General features: G+C 32.7%; 1 long non-coding RNA gene across 1 annotated transcript; it reads left to right on the top strand.

Annotated features, from left to right (window-relative positions):
* The first annotated feature begins 2,191 nt into the window (after positions 1 to 2,191).
* On the top strand, positions 2,192 to 3,627 carry LOC147404759 (uncharacterized). Its single transcript, XR_015177254.1, has 3 exons — positions 2,192 to 2,295; positions 2,863 to 2,987; positions 3,248 to 3,627. It is a non-coding gene; the product is annotated as an uncharacterized LOC147404759 (long non-coding RNA).
* The last annotated feature ends 18,998 nt before the right edge of the window (positions 3,628 to 22,625 follow it).

A 22,625-nucleotide genomic window follows, 5' to 3' on the forward strand; every position in this document is an offset into this window, starting at 1 on the left:
CCAACACTTCATAGGCCATTTGTTGTTAATCTTCATCAATCTTCTTATACACCCATTGTCCCCACCACCATCATTATCGTTATGTTTGATACTATTGTCACCATCCAATTTTTATGGAACTTACATGAGAATCACCACCGTTATAGAACCTGTGCTACCATAAGATCAATAATAGAAAGAATTCTTTAAAACAAACTAAAATTATATCAATAGTCTTATTGATCATAAATATTATATCTTTCACGTTGAAATAGATTTTTAGATTATATAATTTGACTCCATTTTGTATTACTTAATTGAAAATCATAAAAAAATTATAAAAATAGTAATTTAAAAATAATGATAAAGATTTTAATGTTTCTAAATTTCTATAATCCAACAATACTTAACGATGGTCATCTAAAATAAATTTGAACTCAAAATATTCTAACATCATTAAAATAGAATTTATGAAAGAAGTTAGATCTTATACACTTTGGGAAGTGGGCTAAAATCTACCTCCTACACCTCACAGATCTTGTCACATAGATCTCACATTAAATGTTCATGCAAAATAATATTTTTTGATGGGTACATGTCACGATGCATTAAATACACCGTCAAAATTTATTTTCCTACCTAAAATGCACTAAAAAAAATATTAAATCCACCTTCAAAATGCATTTTCCTACCTAAAATGCGCTAAAAAAACTTAAATGCAACTTCAAAATTTATTTTCTTCCCTAATCTGCACACTAAATTTTTCTTTAACAAAATACTTTGAAAGGTTCAATTCCATGTGTATTTAATGTGTCTTAAAATGTGCCCCTAGGGCACACATTAACAAAGCCCTTTTTTGAGATCGAAATGGAAACAAAATCTCACCAACCACAATTTACTCTGTATGATGTGTCGCATTTATGGTAGGTAGTTGCCTCCAAGCTCTTACATTTTTTCTTTTATAAAAGAAATTTTAACGATTTTAATGTTTCTAAATTTCTATAATCCAACAATACTTAACGATGGTCATCTAAAATAAATTTGAACTCAAAATATTCTAACATCGTTAAAATAGAATTTATCAAAGAAGTTAGATCTTATACACTTTGGGAAGTGGGCTAAAATCTACCTCCTACACCTCACAGATCTTGTCACATAGATCTCACATTAAATGTTCATGCAAAAGAATATTTTTTGATGGGTACATGTCACGATGCATTAAATACACCTTCAAAATTTATTTTCCTACTTAAAATGCACTAAAAAAAACATTAAATCCACCTTCAAAATGCATTTTCCTACCTAAAATGCGCTAAAAAACTTAAATGCAACTTCAAAATTCATTTTCTTCCCTAATCTGCACACTAAATTTTTTTTTTAACAAAATACTTTGCAAGGTTCAATTCCATGTGTATTTAATGTGTCTTAAAATGTGCCCCTAGGGCACACATTAACGTAGCCCTTTTTTGAGATCTAAATGGAAACAAAATCTCACCAACCACAATTTACTCTATATGATGTGTCGCATTTATGGTAGGTAGTTGCCTCCAAGCTCTTACATTTTTTCTTTTATAAAAGAAATTTTAACGATTTTAATGTTTCTAAATTTCTATAATCCAACAATACTTAACGATGGTCATCTAAAATAAATTTGAACTCAAAATATTCTAACATCGTTAAAATAGAATTTATCAATGAAGTTAGATCTTAAAGTGGGCTAAAATCTACCTCCTACACCTCACATATCTTGTCACATAGATCTCACATTAAATGTTCATGCAAAATAATATTTTTTGATGGGTACATGTCACGATGCATTAAATACACCTTCAAAATTTATTTTCCTACCTAAAATGCTCTAAAAAACATTAAATCCACCTTCAAAATGCATTTTCCTACCTAAAATGCACTAAAAAAATTAAATGCAACTTCAAAATTTATTTTCTTCCCTAAACTGCACACTAAATTTTTTTTTAACAAAATACTTTGAAAGGTTCAATTCCATGTGTATTTAATGCGTCTTAAAATATGCCCCTAGGGCACACATTAACAAAGCCCTTTTTTGAGATCTGAAATGGAAACAAAATCTCACCAACCACAATTTACTCTATATGACATGTCACATTTTTGGTAGGTAGTTGCCTCCAAGCTCTTACATTTTTTCTTTTATAAAAGGACCTTTGGGATCCTTGCGCCAAACACGTTAGACTTAACTTTCTTCAGAACCATTAATCTCTTCTCCAAGGTTCCCATCTCGCACCCAAACCCTAACCGAGTTCTTCTTTTGTCTTAACCACTTTGAGTGATATGTCAGTGGTGAGTCGTTCTTTCGGTCTGATCTATACTTTATTTTATGTGATTGAAAGTCATTGTTTTCTGATATATATAAATGGTTACGTGTTTTGTTGAAGTGTTATTTAATTCCTGTAATACCTATGGATGCTGAACGTGATTTGGCTCATCAAGTGTAGAAATTAGACTAGTTTTTAATGATTTTTCAAAAATATATTTTAACAATGGATTTGGATTTTCTTGATAATTTTTCTATTAGCTGTGTCTAATAAAATATCTTTTTTATTCAGATAAATCCTTTCAGCCATAAGAAAAATACAAGAACTTAAGAAACCTAGGGGGAATCTCCATAGGAGAACCTAGATGATGGGCAACAAAAACAGTTGTGAGATTGATGAGGGTTAGATGTCTTTTAATTGTACACAATATTCTTATTTTTATATTTCTTTTCAAGAAAAAATTATATATGGAGATCTGTAGTCAGATGTCTTTCAATAATGCTTAGTCGCTTTAAATGTTACTTTTTCTTTGCTTTCGCATTTACCTTTTCATTGTTGAAAGTATGATTTTAATTAAATATTGCACTTGTAGCTCAAGGGACCTCCCAAAAAAATTCAAAAAAATCCTTCGAAGATGCTGGAGTATAATTGGATGATCTCCACTGTAACCATGAGGTCAATGGTCCGATCCCAACCTGTCTTATTAGCAAACTGAAGGTCAGCAACTACTATTCCTTTCATCCATATTCTCTTTATTTCTTTGTACAATTTATTACCTAAAGTTATCCCATCCCATACATGATAGAATTAATTGTTTTTCAGTTAATATGATTTATTAAGATATCTTTTTCTCATTGTTCGAAGATGATTTTAATTTTTCTTTATTTCTTTCTATTATGATTTCGGTTGTCAAAGTCTTATTACATCTGATCAGGTGATATATCTTTCAAATTTTTTTCCCTTTTTTTGATTTGCAGTTCCAGCGAAGATTCTAATGTTGATGGAACGTACCAGAATTAACAAGAGAAAAAGTTATCAACAGCCGTGTTTGCTAGTAGTCACCGTCCTTGGAGTTCACGGTAGACCATCCGCAATCTAAGCAATTAACAAAGTAGGCATGCATGTATGTTGGTGTCTTCTTCCTTGTTTCTCTGTAAGCGAGTGGTGTTAAAAGTAGGACAATATACTGTACTGAGCTTCTTGGAGTTTGTGATTGACCATCCGAAATCTAAGCAATTAACAAAGTAGGCACACATGTTAATTGCTGTATGTATTTTTTTTTTCTATGTAAGCGAGAGCTGTTAAAAGTTAAAATAAATAAATAAATTATATTGTGCTTCTTGGGGCATACCCCATATCTTATATGATTTATGTGTGTAAGTTTAAATCCCATCCTATTTCCCTAATACTGTTCAAATTTCTTAAAAAAAGAAAATACATTGTTGTGTCTAAGATCAAGGGTGTACATGTGATTCATTGACTGATGATGACACATTAATCTCTCCAAGTGAGCCTTCTTTTAATTCTCCAATATTGAAGCTGAATGTGGGATTTTGGAATCTGTTTTCATTTATGATGTGCTTGCACTTTTGCGGCACAAGTGTAAGACCTTGTGTTATAGATTGGAACTCGTTTTTGAAAAGTGAGAATGGAATCCTAATGCACTATTTGTAATATTCTCAAATAATTTTGCACCACCTCAAGAATACTCTACAAACAATATGGATAGTGTCGTCTCCCACCCCTTTCAGGCCTCACTTTTCTAGTGACATTGGGAAATTTGTCTTCGTGATTAACTCCAACTTCATCTGAGGAATAATTTTCTACTTCTCTCCATTAAAGACTGCAACATTTTATAATCTTCAAAGGCAACTCCTTTTTTGGATTATACATCTAACCGTATAAACCATCCCAACCCCAAGGATGTTAAAATTACTATTGAAGTGAGCCATAATTCTAACAAAGGAACACTAGATAAAGAGATACTTCAGGGTTTCTTCCGATCCTTACCTTGGCATTGAATAAATCTAGATGTGTTATTTTCACACTTCTAAAATACTCAATGTACCCACTTTCTTATTGTACCCACCTAAAAATTCAATCTAGTCGAAGCCATTCAAGTGAGAAAATTCGTGCGTGAAATTTTCAATTCTGTATGACAGTACCGAATCATGTTTGCAATGTACAGTACGTACCCATTGATCATATACATAGAGATTCAGTACGATTCTACGGAACACAAAGATTGAAATGAAAAAGCTTTGTTCCGTTGGTACATACCCAATATGTTTAGCAATTTTCAGTGGGTAGCCACGGATCCTTCAAAAACTTATTTGTTCTGAACCTACTGCACAAAATTGATCAAAATCTCCTAGTCCATCGATCTAAAATCATCACTTTAATAGTGGTTTTGTTCGTCTTTATTGATGATTAAATTGAAAAAATAAGAGAGAGAAAAACCTAAAAAATTACTCTCCATTGATTCAACTTCTCACAAAACTCAAAAGGAGATGAATATGAAGAGAGATAGATAGATAGAGAGAGAGAGAGAGAGAGAGAGAGAGAGGATCAAAGTGTAAGTTGATTTGATCAATAGGATATTGAGGTTGGTTCTTAAATAAATGGGTTTTTAGTACACAACGATTAGGTTTTCAATAGATGATGGTGGCAATGGGAGGGTAAAATTTTAAATCTATTTTAACATTTTGACATTAAGGAGGTACAGTGATCATTTTCTGCGTGTAAATAGCGCCACTATTAACGAACATGGCGCATGAAGCAGATTTGATCCTAATGTTTCCATTATTGTTGTAGATTTGAAGACCATTTATGATGGCATAATTCTAAGTACTACCCAAGCACCTCATCGAAAGTCAAGGTGACTTAGAAAAAATATAAAATTTACTTATTTATCTAAAATAGGATTAACTATAATACTTAATAATGATCAATCAAAATAAAATCAAACTTAAAATAATACAAAAAATGTTAATATAGTATTTGTCAAAAATAGAAAGAAAAACTTACATGTATATTTTGACCCTTTAACTGGTCAATTTTCACGCTCATAAACTTGCTCGCTGAGCTATAGTTGTTGTCATTTGTTGTATTCATCATAAATTTGAACTTACATGTATATTTTGATCCTTTAACTGGTCGACTTTCCCGCTTATAAAGAATCCCATTGACCTATAATTTTTTTTTACATACTGGCAAGCTTTTTTTTTTTAATGAGTTCAGTAATTCGGTGCAGGAGGATTTGAATCCAGGTCTTAAGTATCATCACCCAAAGATTTTACCAACTAATTGTTGTCATTTGTTACAATATCCATCATAAATTATTTGAATTAATGTAATAATTATTTTAATTTATGATTTCGGAGTTATACCACTCAAAAATTGAGGCGAGAATTTAGGCTTTTGAAATCATAAATTAAAATAATTCTCGCCTAAATTCTCGCCTCAATTTTTGAGTGGTATAACTCCGAAATCATAAATTAAAATAATTATTACATTAATTCAAATAATTTATGATGGATATTGTAACAAATGACAACAATTAGTTGGTAAAATCTTTGGGTGATGATACTTAAGACCTGGATTCAAATCCTCCTGCACCGAATTACTGAACTCATTAAAAAAAAAAAAGCTTGCCAGTATGTAAAAAAAAATTATAGGTCAATGGGATTCTTTATAAGCAGGAAAGTCGACCAGTTAAAGGATCAAAATATACATGTAAGTTAAAATTTATGATGAATACAACAAATGACAACAACTATAGCTCAGCGAGCAAGTTTATGAGCGTGAAAATGGACCAGTTAAAGGGTCAAAATATACATGTAAGTTTTTCTTTCTATTTTTGACAAATACTATATTAACATTTTTTGTATTATTTTAAGTTTGATTTTCGCCATATTTTTGTCTAAATTCAAATATGGCAAACATTTTCGCCAAAGAAGTTAAAATGATGTAACCAAAAGAAGTTATACTTTCTTTGGCTCAAGTCAAGCACCATGGTTTTAAAATGCGTTCAAAGGCAAGATAACTTGCCTGAGTCATTTTGCAATGATGGAGAATGGAGGTACCAAATCGAGTTTTATTTTCTTGTCCATCTTCATTCTATATTTTAGTTTTCAGGTTCAAAGATTTGAATTGGACTTAAAAATCGTCCAAAACTAAGGGTGAGTCGTCTCGGTATCTTGAACAAGACAAGACATGATAGAGATTTAAAACCATACAAGGACCTTTTTAGGCCCGCTTAAACCCTAAACCTCATACTTAAATTTCTTTAGAACTACTGATTTGATCTCTTCTTCAAGGTTCACACACTACGTGAAAAATCAAGAAAAACGACGGCTAATGGCGTCGAATATAGCCCAACTGTTTTGCAAGGAAGGTAGCATTCACATACGATGAGTGCACTTTGTTATATTCCATTAAGATAAAGCCTGGTTTTGTTGTTATTAAAAATATACGCTAAGCTGGCGACTCATTGGCATGACACCACATGTAATTCCCTCCCAATTTTCATTTTGTCTAACCAATCACCCTTTTATAACAATATACATTGTCATAGGCCTTGTTTTTTTTTTTTTTTTTTTGATAAAGAGTGTTCTTCAGTAATCCATATTCAAATGTTTGATAAATTAGTAAATTATAATGTCTATTTCAAATCCAACAAAAATGTGCCATGTTCTCGGTTGCGACTCCCCATGAGTCAAGATCTAAAATGGTGTCCCATTCCTATAGAATAGTAATAGTGTATACGTAGTAAGGCTTTGTTGCACTAGTAGAAATAAGGCCTTTAACAATGATTTATAACCGACGTTATATTTTTGAAATAACGTCGTTTTCTATGTTCCGTCGTCTAAGGTAAGTTAGTAATAATAAATAATATAAAAAATAATTATAATATAACATCAGTTTTATTAAAAACTGATGTTATATAATGGATATAACGTTAGTTTAGTACTTAACCAACATTATATCTTGGCCTTTTTTTTAATAATGTTTTTTTTATTTTTTCTCTGGGCGGTGCCATACAAAATAGAAACAAAACCTGCTGCAGTAACAGAAACAGAAACATATATGCATGCAATAGAAACATGCATATATGCCACACCAACACCACAAACAATGCAATTAATAAGATCATATATATATATATATATATATATATATATATGTTGATTGCAAAATACTAGTTTCTAACATTCAAATGTTCTTATAGCTCTAAGTCTAGTCATTCATAAGTTCATATGCATGCATATATGTTTCACCGAAACTAATTAATTAAAAAGTAAAGGAAGCATAAACAAGAGACACCAAAATTTTAATGAGGAAAAACCCTTTAATGAGGAGGGAAAAAATCACAGTGCAAACCGACAACAAATCATTATATCAAAATAAAGAGTACAAAAAGGGTTACCAATGCCCTAACTTGAGTTTTATAAGAAAATAATTGGCTTACCTATCTAACTCATAGGGCTTTACATGCACATATATCAAGGGGTAACCTCCACGGTATTTCTCCAACAATTTCTTATTCCGCATAAAATGATCAAAAGGATGGGTATTGCCATCGAGTCATCTAGTATCTCCTAATGACCTTGGGTGGGAAGTCTTGTTTTCACAATCCCTTGTAGTCTATCCCAACCAATCACCACCATGACCAATCACCATCTCTATGCCACGACAACCACCGTCACCGCCATAAAACGACCATTACCACGATGCCATGACCACCACTACCACCATGCCACAACCATCACCACCAGTATCACCACCATGCATGCCATGACCACCACTACCATTGCCACCACCAGTTTCACCACTATGCATGTCATGACTACCACCACCACCACCACCATGCCACGACCACTACCATCATTCCATGACCACCACCACCATGCCATGACCCTGACTGCCACCATGGCACCATCATGCAACTACCGCCACTACTACCACCAATCAACATCATCATACACGAATCACCATTATGCCACAATCACCACCACCATGCCACAACCACTAATAGCATGTCAAGCCAGCACCAACACCATCACCACCATCATTGCCATGCCACGACCACTACCACCACCATCACCACCATGCCATGGCCACTACCACCATGCGACAACCACCACTACCATCACCACCATTCTTTGACTACCACCACCACAAAAATGCCACTACTACCACCACCATGTGCCACTACCACTACTATATATAATAGAAATATTTACCAATAAGAGGAGGAATATAAAATTTAAATACAAACAAATTACTCCAGTATACTAATTAAAACTCACATTTTTTGTCTGGATTTACTTCCTTGTACAACTTGCTCCCTTGTACAATTTTCAAAAATCATTCCTGCAACCAAAATATTATTATAAGATATCTTTACTTTAAAAAATTAAACTAATTAACATAGTTGATGAAGTCATCCATATGTACACACACATATATAAACAAATTTGAGTTTAAATTCATAAAGAATTATCTAAGTATATTACCAATTGAATTAACTTTTTAACTTTCTTGATATATTCACTATGGACCTCATCAATGTCTTCCTAACTATATGTCTTCTTCTTATCAATATTGTACTGAAATATGTATTATAAATTGTTAGTAGTTCAAATATGCGTCAAACTAATCATCGAATGTTAAAATTAATAAAATTATTATATTACCTTGTTGAAGATCTTCTTTGTGTTATTTTCAAGAATTTCAATGAATTCTTTCATTAATCTCATCACATAATACCCACAACTTGTATTATCCGTTTATTTAGGGCACTACATACATTAATCATATATAAGAATGAAAATCAGTACATATAATAATAAATTTAAAACAAATGATGGTGAACTTAAAATAAACTACAAGAATAATATTAATAACAATATTAATATATATTTAACTAATAATTAATAATAAATATATATACCTTAAAATAAATGCTTTAGTGTGTGGTGAAGCAAATTCTCCAATTGAATCAAGATTGTAAATCTTTTTATTCAATAAATCTAATACAACTAAGATCTAATGCCAACTACAATGAAATATATCACATATATTAGTAATGAAATCGATGGTCATTTATACTTAAGCATTACAAATAGTGATACTTTTAATAAAAATACATACCCAATTGGAATAATAACTAACTTCTGCCAACATTACACTAACTTATTTCTTAGATACATAGAGGCTTGATAATTGTTAAGTTGTGGGAGAGTACTTATTGTATACGGGTTGATGAAGTAAAACCAATCGTGATTCGATAGTATACTTTGTTTGTACAAATAACTGAAAAAAATTAGGGAAAATTAAAGCTTTTATAATATTTAAAACTATAGAAAACTAAAGTTAATTAAATAATTAACAAATACAAATATCTTATCTTATATATAATGTTAAGATGGACGTCGTCAGTTATTTCATTCTACATATGACAAACATATCCTCAACAAAATAAAGTAACTGATAAGTTTCACCGAAAACTCCTTAATTGAAGTTTATTTCAAAAATTTCATCAATATTCTTTTTTGATAATAGGACGTGAACTTTCTCAATATCGCCATCATCGGAATCAATTTCATCTTAATATATCAAATATTTATTAAAGATATATGTGAATAGATATATTTAACTATTAAAATAAAAATTTTACCAAATTTACGTCTTTATCTGTTAAAAGTAGATCTCGTAGTTAAGCAAAATGATGACGAGTAGTAGGCCCTAAACTTAATTACAAAAACAACCAATTTAAGCAGTTTTGCGCCTTAAAATTCAGAACAAAAATAAACTCTAGAACAAAAGTTGTCAAGACTGATATTAGGAATGAAATAAGCAAAATATATATTTTTTTAGTACGTATTTCAAGCATGGACCAAGGTATTTTATACATGTCCGTGCTTCAAACACGGACCAATACGACTTTTTGCCAAAAAAAAATTTTATTTTTAATTTTTAAGTTTGTTAGTCCAAACTAAAGGCACATTGCCTTTGGTTTTTTGCTTGAGCCAAGAAAAACAAATACAATTTTTTTTTTTTTATGATATGCATGACTAGAAAAAATAGATTTTCCCCTCTTACCTAAGGGAAGAAGTAAAGAAAAAAAAAAACATCGAAACCTATACAACTTGCCTTCTTAGGCTTCGAGGCCTCGAAAATAAATACAACTCGCAATTGAGAGTTGATGCATTCATTTAGAACATGTGTCCTAGTACATCTAGTCCGGCATATGCATGCGGCTAATAGGTGGGTTATGATTATCTGATCTTCAAACCTTGATGCATACCGGAATATACATGTCGTAAGTTGAAGATCGGACTTCATGTATTCATTCCCGACACTTGAAATAACAATCTCAAGTCGTAGAACTACTAGGCATCGGGGCTAGATATATTGAGGGTGGGGTGGCTTATGCGATGGGCTATGCTCGCAAGTGCTTGTGCATTCTTTTCATTCATTTTTTTTTCATCAACTCTCTTACAAGTATGTAATGAAAGAAAGCAAGTAAATATTCCAATTTGTCACATGTGATTAAAAGAAAGAACTCAAACAACAAGTAATGTTAGCAAACAAAAATATAATCTTTTTATTTTCAAAATGACTGAGTTGACACGGTTGAACCTAGATTCCCCAATGGAGTCTCCAACAATAGATACGTGATTTCCAATTTCAAATATCACTTCTACGAAAGTTTGGAGTTGCCACCATTCATTTTTGTAAAAGGGTGCGAATGGTCACCTGATGTACATTTTTTTGAAAAAGTATCATTTTTGGTGTTTAGTGACTCTCGTATGGATAGGATACCGATCCACCTAAGAACTAGGTAAGCGGCTCAGTAAGAAAAAAGGAAAAGGTGTTAGGCACCCCTCTCTCTATCAAACAATGGTAACCTCAAAATAACTCAATCATTTTTGGATGAAAACGCAAATAAAAAAGAGTGCCACATGTTGACGATTTGTACCCTAAGTAGGGATTTGTTATCGGCTTATAGCTTATAAGGATCATCTCATTGAAGGAGATGATCCTTATATGGACCTAACCTTGGAAACAACGTATGTTTTTTAAAAGTGTCGACTAATAGTTATGGGTCCATTCTTATGAGTTGAGAAGAATCCGAATATCGATTGCCTCAAAATTAGTTGAAGGATTAAACTCATATTTGTTTTGAAAGTGGTTACAACCCTTATACTTTCGACCGAACCGAAGTTCGATCTACCAGAGATAGGAAGGGGGAGCATTACATCTTAGAGGCTTTCTAAAATAAAATAAATGAAGGATTGGGGGAATTAGAAGAGGGATATGAAAAGGGGAGAAAGAGAGAGAGGTGGGGCTATGTGTTCCTTTGACCCACCTTGAAGCTTTAACTTGTTCTTCTTTCCTTCTTTCTTTCTTCTTGTTCTTCTTATTCTTAAGTCTTTCTTGAGTCCTTAATAAAGTATGAAAGTATGTTTTATAGTAATGTGAAAATGTAAAAATAGAGTAGAAGAGAGTTGAGAGTAGATTTTTTTTAGTCTAAGACTTGGGTGCCCATTTTGGAAAGTGAAGGGAGGTATTTATAGGTGTGGGAAGTTACTTTTAAGGGTAAAATAGAGTGAGAAGATAGAAGAATTGAAAATGGCATGGGTTTTGAGGGTGAGGGGTGTGAAATTTAGAGTTGGGATGAGGGTATTTGTGGAAGGAAGGTAAATGGATGGTTTTTTGGTCCAAATGGTTTGGATCATACTCAATCCATTTAGGTAAAGTGTTTGGTGAGGTGAGATGATGGGTGATTTGGTTGAAAGAATAGGATTCAGTGTTAGTTGGGATGAGAAGGTGAGGTGTTTGATTTAGAAGAATGGGTGTGTAAGGAATTAGGTGTTCAGGTTTTTGAGAGGGTTAAGGGGATGATGACATGTGTCAAAAAGGGATAGGAAGGTGAGGTGATTAGATGAGTTGATTGGAGATGAGTGATTGATTGGAGAAGAGGGGTATGGGTTTGGTTTGTGGAGATGGATTTGTAAGTAATGATGAGGGTAGGATAGATAAGGGTATGGGTAGATGATTTTTTAGAGAAAGGTGATGTGAGTAGATTGGAGAAGGGTATGGGTTGAGATGTGGGTAGATGATTTTTTAGAGAAAGGTGATGTAGGTCGATGATTTTTTAGATAAAGGTGATGGGGGTAGGTAGTTGGATGAAGGAGGTGAGTTGGGGTGATGACATGTGTCCCTTTGATGATAAAAAATGTGATTGGTTGATATGGGTAATGGTCTGTGGGTTAGAGTTATGGGTTATGGATGTGGGTTTGAATTGGTTTGGACTTCGGTGTGTTGGGCTTGGGTTTGGAAAGGTTTTTAAGTTATTTGAGATTGGTTATGGTATATTTTAGGATGGGGCTTAATGGGTTGGTGATTTTTTAGGGTTTGGGTAATATGGAGTTATGTTTAAGTTAGGTTGGATAAGGTGAGAAATGACTTTTTGTGAATTGAGGGATCGTGGGCTTTAAGCGGGCTTAGGGTGTTTTCGGTTCCGATGGTGGAGTGGTAAAAAGTAAAGGAGGTGGTGGGTATGCCAAGTCTTTATTGTGGGTCCCTTAGACCTTTAGGGGTCTTAGGAGCCCTCAAATCACTAAAAGTGCCATGTTTCGATGAATTTAGCTTTTTAGGCCCGTCGACGAATTTTATTGAAAAAATAAATGTTTTTCGATCCTTTTGAGTGGGGACCCGTTCAAATTGGGGTGTCTACAATAAGTATAAATTATCAAAACAACAAGGATTATTACAAAAATAACAAATAGATAGTGAATCCATTTATACCCCATATTAGATGAACATTGAAGATAATCAAACTTGGTCAATAATGTAGAAATAAACTTAGGAACTCTAGGGAGTTTTGACGGTTTTGAAGTCATCATGTTTTCGTAGACATCATGAATTTTGTTTTTTTCTCTGTTGGCTTAAGAATTTTGAAAAGAACACTTTAAGCTTGCATCAACAGTCATCAATACACCAAAATTATCAAATTCACCACAATAGTTAGGCACCGAAAATATTGTAACAAGTTATCTATCGGAGAAGAATTCATAACCATCCTCCACAACCTGTATAACATGACATCTAATTAATAGCTCAAGTGACAGAGAACAAGTCATAATGTAGAATCGGAAATTTAATACCCTGATGAGCAAGAAAAACAAGGTCCAAATCATGCTTTATTAAGAATTCTGGCAACTTTTCAGGGCCAAAGGTGTATGAGATGACTTTATCATTCATTCCTCGCCCCTTAACATCTCTACCAGGATCAAATAAGAGTAAATCACAGAGAAAACTGGTGTCAAGAACGTCAGTGGGATAGGATTTACAAGATAACATTAACATTGAGACACAAAAGTATTAAAACTTTCCAATCCCTAAAAAATAACACAGTAAAATAAAGATCAAAAGAAGCAAACTTGCAAATTCCACAATCGTAGTGACCAAGAAGAAATGCAACTAACCTGTTATAATACCATAGAGGAGGTGCAGAAACTACACTGTACATTCCAAATCTGCAATGAGTTTTTTTTTAAATAAAATAATTAGAAGCATAGATTCACTCAAATTTCAGAATTTTTTATATATCATCTCCAACAATATCCTAAAACTTAATAAAAAATTCACACCCAAATCCATTCGGTCCTGGAGATTTATTTCTTGGGAAATTAAAGATAATAGATTTTATCTCCTCCTTAGTGACAAGTCTTGATAAAATTTGCATTTGTTCCTCAGAAAATTTAGAAATAAATGGCACTTGCATACTTACAGTAGGATTCGGGTTCGAGAATATTCTTGAGAAAAATTGTGTTGCCCATGCTCCCATATTCTCTTCATCATTAAGTAATTCTCCTTGATTCGTTTCCAGCTTTATTATTCCATTTCTTGCAATATTCATAGCCAATGAAGAATAAAAAAATCGGGTATTTTTGTCACCTTCCTGAAGCCACTGTATTATCGACTTTTGCCTATACAGACTTTCTTCATTATCTAATTCGGCATTATAGATTCTCGGCGCTTCTACCTCCTGACTTTGAAGATTAATGTCCATCGGATGTCTCTGAATTGAATTTGAATTCGAAACATATTCTCCTTAGCTTTCTCTTTCCAGCTCTGGATATTACCAAAATAATTCCTATTCCACTCTCTTATAGAGTTTTTCACCACCTAAATTTTCCTAGTTAGTTTAAACATAGGAGTCCCCCTTATTTCCTGATTCCATGCATTGAAGACCACTTCTCTAAAGCCTGGTTTCCTATCCACATCCAAAAAATTTGAAGAGTTTTGGTCCTCCAACAGAATTCTTTGGAAACACCAATTTTAAAGGAGCATGATCCGACACTCCACAAGGCAAATAATTAAGCGTCATATGCGGAAATTTAACCATCCATGACATGTTAATTAGCGCCCTATCCAATCTGCATAGAATCTTACGAGTTCTCATAGATTTATTGCTCCAAGAGAACCACTCATTAGTAGTCCTCAAATCCTGAACGCCAATCGAGTTTATAACATCATTAAAATCCCGCATTGATTGCCATGCCGCAGGTCTCCCTCCAAGCTTTTCTTCGTGGAATCTTACAGTATTAAAGTCGCCCAATATAATCCATGGATCCAATGTAGCTAAAGTGCTAAGGTCTGTCCACAATCTTCTTTTGTCGTTTTCAAAGTTTTCAGCATAAACGAATGACATTAAACTCACAAATTCATCCCTTAAATGAGTCACTCTACAATGTATGTCCTGACTCGATCCATATATCTTTTGTACAATAAAACACAACGAATTCCATTCCCTCCAAATACGATCATAATAATGAGATTCATAATTATCGATGAATTTCCAATTTCTGCATATCCCTTTCTGAAATCTTGAAGCATCTGCCACTTGAACCTTCGTCTCGTAGAAACCCATTAAATTCGCCTTCTCTTCTCTAATAAATTCATGACTAACCTTCCTCTTTCGTGCGAAATTCAGCCCTCAAACATTCCACATTATAATTGTCATTATAAACGATTAATGGGATTTCCCTCACTAGGGATAGATTTCGATCTTGTGGCTCTATACGGATTTGGAAGCCAATCTCGAGGTTGTAACAAAGCGTTTGTTACTTGCATTGGTTGGACGTTCAGCAAAACCTCGAGATTGGCTTCCAAATCCGTATTTTCTTCTACCTAATCCGCTCCAAATGGACTATCCATAACCGACCAATGCTTCTTATTAGCAGAACCACGTCTACTAACAACCAGATTCCACCTTTCTTTAGTTGGAGTGGAATCTGGCAAAAAATCAGCAATTCTCACATCCGAATCAGGATCTCCACCCACATCCGAACCAATATTTGAATTTAAATTGATCACCCCTTGATTTCTTATAACTGATACAACCACATTAGCATTTTCTCTTACTGCCACATCATCTTCTTCTCCTCCACTCCACTCTCCCATGACTGCAACTGTAGCATTCTCCATATCACCAATAACCACCATATTTGATCCTTCAACAAGCTCTTTATCACCCAAGATTCCCCGTGCATCATCATTTGCATCTTCCTTATCTCCTAATGACTTTACAGCCCAAGCAAAGAGCATTTTTGTAGGTTTCTTCATCTTCAATTTTGGGCATTGGTCGAGACTATGGTTAAACGTTGAGCAAACCTTACACAGATTTGGCTTCCATTCATAAATAACCCGTTGATTATACTTCAATCCATTTTCCCTCTCTAAAATAACAACCTCCGGGAATTTGCACAGCCAATCCGAGCAAATCCAAGTCTAGCTTTATTTGCAGTAGCCTCATCATAGTGCAATGGAATACCAATTCTACTTCCTATTTTACCCAAACAGATATGGGACCAAAACTAAATTGGTAATTGCGGAAGCCGAATCCAAATTGGAATCGAAGAAATCATTTCTCGAATTGGCTTAACACCCACTCACCATTTTCGCAAGATTAATGGTCTCCCTCCAATGCTCCATACTGTAGAGTTAAGCACCATGTTACAATCCTCTGAGTTGCTGAATTTAAATAGGAAAAATCCATCCTCCATTGATAGCATCTCCATACTTCCTTTAATTTTCCACATCCTTGGAACTGTAATTTTTAAACCATGGAAATAAGGACTTTTTCCTAGTAGATATCCCACAATAGAGTTCTCCCATCTTAATCCTTTTGAAACAATTGCATCCTCTAGCAACAAAACCGTGTCACTATTAATGGATTCTGGAAAAAAATCAAGGCTTTTTTCCGAAGACAAATTGCTTCCCCCCTTAAACAAATCTTTCCAAGAAGTACTAGACGAAAACGCCACCATTGAATCCTAGAGGAAATACTACACCTCGATTGTGGATATTAGCTACATAGAGATACAAAAAAGTGGGATGATGTGGCACACCCTCAACCATTGATATTAGGTACAGAAAAATCAGATACATAGGATCTTTTCTAGTATATGATCCAACTTCCATGGTAAATTCTATTTTAACGTTGTCAGATCATTAAGTCTTATAGGGTTATAGAAATTTAGAAACATTAAAATCCCTACCATTTTTTTTGTAAATATTAATATTTTGAATAAGTTTGATGATTTTCAATAAGAAAATTGATAGTATAAACGTATGAAGTGGGTAAAATTATGCAACATGAAAGATGTAATATCTCAACAAATTTTTTGATTCCCTTAAAGAATTTCTTTCTCTTATCTTGTGAGAGCAGAGATTCAATAATGTTGGTGCATGATTTTCATGTGATTTCCATAAAAACTAGATGGTGACAACAATATCCAAGATAGCCATAATGATGGTGGTCGTGGAAATGGTGGTATAGGTAAAGAGTCGCGATTGAGAACGGTCTCCCATTCCTATAGCAATATAGGATGCCTACGTCGCAAATTTTAGTTGGAGTTCAAACACATAAGGCTGCGTGCATGGCTTATTTAGGAGCCCAATATGTTTTAAATACCAACTCTACTACACCGAGCTGAATAGGAGGTGTTCATGTTTTAATCTTTAACGTCGGCTTTCAAGTAAAACGACATTATCAAGGTTTAATTTTCGCAATAAGATATGTGAAAATTTTATAAAGGTATATAACGTTAGTTTTTCATAAAACAACCTTATAAACTATACTTCGAAATTTATAACACCGATTTTATGAAAAATCGACATTAAAAAACTTTTTCTTTTCGCAGTTTTTCGTGCGAACACTAAAAAAGGTTTATAATGGCAGTTTTTACTCAAACTAGTGTTCTAAAAACATTTTATATATATATATATATATATATATATATATATATATATATATATATATATATATATATATATATATATATATATATGGGAGCGGTTCGGCAGCCCTAAAGTTTGCCAAGTTTGGTGCCAAACATTTTTTGTAAATCACTTTTGATGGGGTTAGAGGTTTTGGAATAGGCTGATTTTTTGTGAGGATGATCTCTACGGTGAAGAGATCATCCTCACAAAAACTCAGCTCATTTTGAAACTTCTAACCCTAGTTTATAAGTTGAAGAATCGTGGACCGTCCAATTTTTGTAAATCACTTTTGATGGGGTTAGAAGTTTTCGAATAGGCTGAGTTTTGGTGAGGATGATCTCCTCATCATAGAGATCATCCTTGCAAAAAATCAGCTCATTCCAAAGCTTCTAACCCATATTTTGAAAAATGTTTGGCACCAAACTTGGCAAACTTTAGGGCTGCTGAACCGTCCCCTATATATATATATATATATATATATATATATATAACTTTCTCTTTTCTATCTCAATTTGTTTTTTATTTGTGTTCCGAATCTAACTCTAGTTAAATATGAAGAAAAGAAAAAACTTTATAATTTTATCAATACCAGCCATATTGGCATGGAAGGACTTAGGAAATTGTGAAACACTTGAACTTTATAAGTTAAAAAAGGAAGTAAAGTAACATGGCAAAAGCAATCACGTTATAAAAAATCCACGTTATAAACTCTATATTTCTTGATTTTATAAGCAATGCCATTTTCGTTATTTTTATTTCAATTATAGCAATGATTTTATAGAAAACTGACGTTATAATGATAGTGGCATTTTCGTAATATTGTATCTTTAGTTATAACGTCGATTTTAAGAAAAAACGATGTTATAAAGTTGATGGCATTTTCGTAATATTGTATTTTAATTATAAAATTTAATTTTTAAATATAACGTCGGTTTTTAATAGAACTAACGTTATATAGTCGATGGCATTTTTGTAATAATTTTAGTTTTAATTATAATGTTGGTATTCAGTGAAATCGACATTATAAAATTGATGGTATTTTTTTAATATTTTAGTTTTAATTATAACGTCGGTATTTAGTGAAATCAAAGTTATATTAAATTTTTATTTTTAAATTATAACGTCGATTTTAAGTATAATCAACGTCATATAATTTGGTGGCTTTTTTTGTAATTTTGATTTTTAATTATAACTGTGGTTTTAAATAAAAACTAACGTTATACACTTTTTTAAAATTAGGACTTTCCACTAATTCTCTCACTATCGCATTTTTATTCTATTCCTCTAAAATTCTTCGTTCTCTCTTAAGTTCTACTCTCTCAAGTTCTACTCTCTCAATCTCTTTATCTCTGCTCTCTTTATTCTCTCAATCTCTCAAGACTGATCTACTATCTCAATCCCTCAAATTTCTTCTCTCTCAACCTCTAGTCAACTTTCTTCTCTATAAATCTCTCAAGCTCTACTTAAGAACGACTCATATATCGATCTCTTTGTCACCTTCTACTTCTCACTTGAAATCCTAGCTCTCTCGGACTCGATAGGTGAAATAGGTAAGACATTTCCAACTCGATCGGTGAAAGTTTCTTATTTTAATTTTTTCATTACTAATTTGACCTCATAAAAAAATATTAGGTCTAAGTCATAAAAGAAAACAAGTTCGACCTTCATAGACAGTTCGATATCGTTTTCCCTCTCTCAAACCCTAGTGTTTCTAGGTATTGCTCTATAAGCTTTGTTAGTTACTTTGTTTTTAGTTTTATTTTTTTCATTGCAACTGTTTTTACTTTGGTATCTTAATCACCATTTGTCAGAGCTTCATCAATATGTCATTTGCAAAAAAAAAAAATAAGAAGCACCAACAATCAATTTTAACACCAATAAGAAGGGACGTATAGGTTAAAGGTTCTAAAAGAGAGCAAAAAGACTGAAAAGGAAGTGTTTTGTAATATCCCAAGTTTTTTATTCGTCTTTCAAGGTAAAATGAATAGTAGAATTTTGAGAAAATTCTAAAAGTAAGACTTAAGGTAAAACTTTAGGATTTTTTTTCTTGTCATTTTTAATGAAATCCGACTTTACCATTAGATTCAAAATGGTTGAAAAACATACTTTAGCCTATAAGCACGCTCAAATGTGAATTCGAATGGAAAAATTGTAAAATCATCCATTTTCGAGCCAGACCAGACTAAAAAACTTAATTTTTACTAGAGCAAGAATTTTTAAAATTCGATCGCACCATTGGGTCCGCAACAAAAAAATTATAGAAAATGGAGTATAATCATTAATTTCGGAGCCTAGAAAGTTGAATCATCGTAAAAAACGGAAACAACTTTGATTTTCGGGTCGAACCAAACTAAAAAAGTGAATTTTTGTTTAAGTCAGAATTTATAAAATCTGACCACGTCATTAGATCCACAGCGAAAAAATATGAAAAATAGATTATTCATTCGTCAATTTTGAAGTTCAGAAATTCGAGTTATCGTCAAACAAAACAACTTCGAAAAGAACGATTGCATCCCGATATCTATTATACAAAGAATACTTTAAATTTTTATTTCATTTTGTCATCTTCTCCAACCCAAAAACTATCAGCCATGCGTTTGGTCTTTAAACGTTAATTGCCATCGATACGTAGCAAACGGGACGTCTTCCACGTCCGACAAAGAAGGAAAAAACATCTGTAGCATCGAACTCTACAAACCCCACCCATTTCTTTCTTTTTTTCTCTTCTCTTTCGCTGTATTTCATCGAAAATCAGTCGTATGAGATACAATGATTTCGACTTTTCAACCTCAGATTTCATCTACCTTGAACCTAAATCGTCCTTTGCCGCAGAAGTGTAAAAGGATGACGTCATCGAGATCTTCAAAATCATGTAGCCCGATTCAAAAATCAGTCATCTCCACGTCAGATCTGCCTCAATTTTCATATTGATCACCTTGATTTTTATGTATTTTCTTCAATTTTATCACACAAAGATTGGTAGGAAACTCGCAATTTCTACTGATAATCGTAGATTGTGAAAATTTCATTTAGGATTTTTAACAAAAAATTGTGATATGTTTTAAAAATGTAGAATTCTTTTCGTTATTTTAAATTCATGCTAAGATCTTTATGTTTGATGAATTTAAGTATGTTTTATAAAAAATTATACGTGGGCATTTCACCAGGTTATTTCCACCAATTTTGTCCTAAGCACTGCTCGGACCCCATTCTGATCCAAGTTTTATAATTTTTCAATTTAATTGATAAAAAATGAATTTTAAAATTTAAAAAATAATTTAATATTCAATGAACTCATATTAAGTTGATGAATATTGAAAAATAATTTTACGTTCAAAAAGACGAACAGTGAAAATACCATAAAAATGAAAAATGTATGAAATGGTAAAATGTCAGAATCACACCCGATGGGTGATGTCTGTATTTTACATTGTGCTTGTATGTGTGGGTCGATGAACTGATATCCAAGGTTTATTTACTTTCTGTTGTCACAAGATGACTTGCATGTTTATTTATAATTATGCGCTATATACTATTATTTATTTTAGGTCGGTGGGCCACTGTTGTATAGTAGAAAACTGGATATCCATTCTTAACTCTGTAATGTTAATTTCTTATTTATTTTCAAAGAAAAAAGATGAATCAAGAACTAAAAGAGAGTAAAGTATTGTAACATCATGTCCCGATTGGGAACGATATAGTCGTGAATCTCAACTCTTTAATTCTACTACTCCACCATTGTGCATTATGTATCTATTTCTTTATTTTGAATTATAAATTGAAACTCATGTTTAATGTTTTCGTTTGATCAATCAGATTTGTATAAAAAAGAAATTTTATAATAATTACTACTGATTAATGCAATATGAGTTTTAAAATGTTTAGTTTCTCATACCTAGTTATATATACCAATTAATCGTAGTTTAATTTGTAAAATCTTGCATGTATTAAAATGTTTCAGTATGCTTACCTATTCATGTTTAAGAGAGATTATTAGTAGGAATTGTTTGTGGAACTACTGGGTAACCATTGTTACTCACCCTTTCCTCCATATATTTTTTAGTTTTAGAGCCTATAGTTAATGAAGTAGACGTAAAACTAACAAGTGGGGACCATCTGGTGGGTCAGATAGACGACCAGAATCCGTTACCTGATAACTACTGGGGCTATAACCCTTAGTGACGTCAGATCATCCAGGTGGTATTATAAATTTTGTCTTGAGCGTTAGGACTTTTGTTAGAGTGAGGAGTTTTAGTAAAATCTTGTATATTATTTATCCTTCCACACTCTAATCTATCTTACGTGGTTAGATGTATATAGATTTCCGTTGTTATTCTATTTTCGTATGTATATATAGGATATTATGTATATTGTTTATCAGGTGAAATAAGTTGAACGACTTGAAATGCTAACATAAACAAAGGAGATCATGTTGAAATTTTGAGGCACCACCTAGTGCCTCAAGATCTAATATGGGACTTTGTGTTAGTGTTTCAGGGGGGAGGGGGGCATCCCATGGTTTAAGGTAGTGAGAGTATATATGAGGTTACTTGAATCAAAAGGAAACATGCTAGTAGATAAAACTAACCATGATCCATTCAGCGGATCCTAGTTATTTAAGACGATACTGATATCTCATAGTTGGAATATGACCCTAAATGTATATTGTATGTCCTTATTTACCTTGTGATACCTTCCTAGATGTGTACATGCATGTATGTCCTTATTGATTATTTGTTAATTTGATATTTTTTCTAATTAGTTTATTGACCTAGTTCTATCAACTTCAATACCCAAACAATTATAAGAATTGATGTGAAGCACCAACAGACGAACACGTCAGCAAAATAAATGGTGTAAAAGTTAATTTGTTGTTCTCTAAATCATGAAGTTTCATGTATTCAATATAAAAATAGAACATGGCATATTCAATCAAGGACTATAATCACATGATGTTCACGAGATATTTGTTAGACCAATAAGCCCAAAAACATGTTATAAAAAATCATAATTATTTTCTATATAATAACTATAAGACATTAGTATAATTGATAT

The sequence above is a fragment of the Akebia trifoliata genome, chromosome 4, assembly GCF_017979445.1.
Source record: "Akebia trifoliata isolate Shusen 1 chromosome 4, ASM1797944v1, whole genome shotgun sequence".
Classification (NCBI taxonomy): Eukaryota; Viridiplantae; Streptophyta; class Magnoliopsida; order Ranunculales; family Lardizabalaceae; genus Akebia; species Akebia trifoliata.